The following is a 4,019-nucleotide window of genomic DNA, read 5'->3' as shown; positions in this document are numbered from 1 at the left end:
AGAACCAGTTGTTTCCGTACCGTGTACAGCGTGTGCAGGCACTATCAGCAGCTGATTGGCCTCCACGGGTACACTTCTGCGAATGGTTCATCCAACAATGTGTCAATGCTCATTTCAGTGCAAATGTTCTCTTTACGGATGATGCTTCATTCCAACGTGATCAAATTGTAAATTTTCACAATCAACATGTGTGGGCTGACGAGAATCCGCACGCAATTGTGCAATCACGTCATCAACACAGATTTTCTGTGAACGTTTGGGCAGGCATTGTTGGTTATGTCTTGATTGGGCCCCATGTTCTTCCACCTACGTTCAATGGAGCACGTTATCATGATTTCAGACGGGATACTCTACCTGTGCTGCTAGAACATATGCCATTACAAGTACGACACAACATGTGGTTCATGCACGATGGAGCTCCTGCACATTTCAGTCGAAGTGTTCGTGCGCTTCTCAACAACAGATTCGGTGACCGATGGATTGGTAGAGGCGGACCAATTCCATTGGCCTCCACACTCTCCTGACCTCAACCCTCTCATTTATGGGGGCATTTGAAAGCTCTTGTGTACACAACCCGAGTACCAACGTAAAGACTCTTCGTGCTCGTATTGTGGACGGCTGTGATACAATACTCCATTCTCCAGGGCTGCATCAGCGCATCAGGGATTCCATGCGACGGAGGGTGGATGCATGTATCCTCGCTAACGGAGGACATTTTGAACATTTCCTGTAACAAAGTGTTTGAAGTCACGCTGGTACTTTCTGTTGCTGTGTGTTTCCATTCCATGATTAATGTGATTTGAAGATAAGTAATAAAATGAGCTGTAACATGGAAAGTAAGCGTTTCCGGACACATGTCCACATAACATATTTTCTTTCTTTGTGTATGAGGAATGTATCCTGGAAGTTTGGCCGTACCTTTTTGTAACACCCTGTATAGCATCGTTTCTGCTACGTGGAGAGGGATATGATGATCCGCATGACCCAGTTGCTCCCCCCCTCCCCCCTCCACGGTCCCCACCCTACCTAGATCCACTCCTGCGTGTAAGGTACAGTTATTGTTTTAGCCCCGTACCGCCGAAGCTACCCGGGAGACCAGTTGGTTTGCCTATATTTAAGGGCAGCGGGCAGCGCCTCTGCGTTACATTTCCGGCCTACGGGCTTCGCCGCGGCTTCGTGGGGCGCCCGCCGTTCCCATTGTCCTGGGATCGCCGTGGACGGCCGGCGGCCTCTCTTTTGTTCTCCGTGCTCCGAACACCGCGGGCCTATATCGGACCCACGGCAGCGTTTGTCCTCGGCTTCAGTGCCTCCCGTGGTGGTTTCTACAGAGCCTGCCCGCGGACCCTCGTATTATTTCCGTAACAATGGGGGAACTCCTTTCGGTTAAAGCGTATCACTATTGAAATTCACTCATCGACTGGTGCGTGCTGGTGTTATTGCACGCAGTCCTTAATCCGATCGTCTCACAGCGGAGTGTTCAGAAGTAGATATACTGCAGTGTGATGTAGCTATTCTTCTACTTCACATGTAGCAGAAGACAAACTCTGAATAACTTGAACAGCTTGTGTCAGTAACTCACAATCTTTTGAATCAGTGCCGGTCGCAGGTTCGAATCCTGCCTCGGGCATGGATGTGTGTGATGTCCTTAGGTTAGTAAGGTTTAAGTAGTTCTAGGGGACTGATGACCTTAGCAGGTAAGTCCCATTGTGCTCAGAGCCATTTGAACCATTTTTTTTTATCAGTATTAATGATGGCGTGACAGCAACGAATGTACAGAACAAGGGTAACCTTTTTTAACCTACCGGCAAATTTTACTTCTGTGTTGGCAGTAAAATTTTCCAAACACTCATCGGTTCCACACTAATGGTGATTTATAAACTAAGGAAGTAACTTTAGCTTACAAAATTTAATAAACTGAGCTACAACAAGTTAAAGCATATAATAATAGCTACTTACCAAGTACTTTTTATGAAAACCTAATTAAAATGTTTTCAGTAAACATATCGCCTGCCACTCACCACCGAACGTATACAAGAGAGGGGCACGGGCAGCACGAACGGTCACGGGTTTGCTTCACCTGTGGAAGAGATGCTGAAGAAACTGAACTGGTAGACTCTTGAAGATAGATGTAAACTATCCACAGAAAGCGTACCAATGTTCAGAAAACAGCTTTAAATGGTGACTCTATAAATACACTGCAACTAATTGTCTCTCACTTAATGATCATGAGGACAAGATTAGAATAATTACACCACCCACAGATGCATTCCATCATTCTTCCCGTGCTCCATACGTGAGTGTGGTCTAACGCACTGATAACTGGTACAACGGAACGTACTTTCTGTCACGTATTTCACGGTGGTTTGCAAAGTGTAGAGACCGAGTGCGGTGGCGCAGTGGTTAGCACACTGGACTCGCATTCGGGAGGACGACGGTTCAATCCCGTGACAGGCCATCCGGATTTATGTTTACCGTGATTTCCTTAAATCGCTTCAGGCAAGTACCGGTATGTTTCCTTTGAAAGGGCAGGGCGGATTTCCCTCCCCATCCTTCGCTAGTCCGATGGGACCGATGACCTTGCTGTTTGCTCTCCGCCTCCAAATTAACTAACCAACCACCCTACCAACCAAAATGTCGATGAAGATGTACTGGGGGCGGTAGGGACGAGATTGACTACCACTGGTGTACAAGCATTGTCCTGCAAGTCAAACATGAGTATAGAAAGCCTGAAAGTCCACAAACGTTTATGTAAAGTGTCAGTTTCTTAAACTGTAATTTTTGGTTCAAATGGTTCAAATGGCTCTGAGCACTATGGGACTCAACTGCTGAGGGCATTAGTCCCCTTGAACTTAGAACTAGTTAAACCTAACTAACCTAAGGACATCACAAACATCCATGCCCGAGGCAGGATTCGAACCTGCGACCGTAGCGGTCTTGCGGTTCCAGACTGCAGCGCCTTTAACCGCACGGCCACTTCGGCCGGCTGTAATTTTTGGTATAACTCGTTCAGTGAATCTGAAAAAGTATCATGCGCTGAGACCTAAATTTGGCAAGAATCATACAAAACTCATTGCATCCTAAACGAATGATAGTTATCAACTCAGTATAGTTTTTCTGGGTAGGTTATTGTCACACTTGAAAGATAAACACGTTTCATCAGTATATGGAAAAGTGCGCCTTTTATTAATACAACGAAAGATGTCACATTTCTTTTTATTTAATGTTAAGAAATAACTTCTTGATGTGATACCACCAACTGCATCGAATGGTATTTCTATTCATGAACCATAAATGGTAGAGTTGGCCCGCCCGGTTAGCAGTGCGGTCTAACGCACTGCTTTTTGGGCGGGAAGGCGTGCCGGTACCCGGCACGAATCCGCCAGGTGGATTAGTGTCGAGGTCCGTTGTGCTGGCCAGTCTGTGGATGTTTTTTAAGTCGGTGTTCCATCTGCCTCGGCGAATGCCGGCTGGTTCTCGATATTCCTCCTCAGTTACACTATTTAGAATTATATATTAAAACCTTCAGTGCTGACGGGCGTTGATATATATCAACGGGGACAGATGAAAATGTGTCCCCCGACCGGGACTCGAACCCGGGATCCCCTGCTTACGTGGCAGACGCTCTATCCATCTGAGCCATCGAGGACACAGAGGATAGTGCGACTGCAGGGACTATTTCGCGCACACCTCCCACGAGACTCACATTCTCACCTTATATGTCCTCATATTACATTGGTAGTTTCCCTACCCAATACACTCATTACTCGTGGAAGACATTCTTACCAAGTCCCGTGCGCTATAGTCCCTGCAGTCACACTATCATCTGTGCCCTCGGTGGCTCAGATGGATAGACCGTCTGCCATGTAAACACGAGATCCCGGGTTGGAGTTCCGGTCGGGGCACACATTTTCACCTGTCCCCGTTGATATACATCAACGCCCGTCAGCAGCTGAAGGTATTAATATTTAGTTCTAGTTTCGCTCTAGACGGCTGCAGGTCATCAATGGTGTCTGTCCTTT

The 4,019-nt window shown here is 46.8% G+C and overlaps 1 non-coding gene across 1 annotated transcript; it reads right to left on the bottom strand.

Annotated features, from left to right (window-relative positions):
* Positions 1–3,572: 3,572 nt before the first annotated feature.
* Trnat-cgu lies at positions 3,573–3,646 on the bottom strand. The gene has a single exon. It is a non-coding gene; the product is annotated as a tRNA-Thr (tRNA).
* Positions 3,647–4,019: the final 373 nt, after the last annotated feature.

Source organism: Schistocerca americana, chromosome 2 (genome assembly GCF_021461395.2).
Source record: "Schistocerca americana isolate TAMUIC-IGC-003095 chromosome 2, iqSchAmer2.1, whole genome shotgun sequence".
NCBI lineage: Eukaryota > Metazoa > Arthropoda > Insecta > Orthoptera > Acrididae > Schistocerca > Schistocerca americana.
This window is presented reverse-complemented; position numbering and strand designations above follow the sequence as displayed.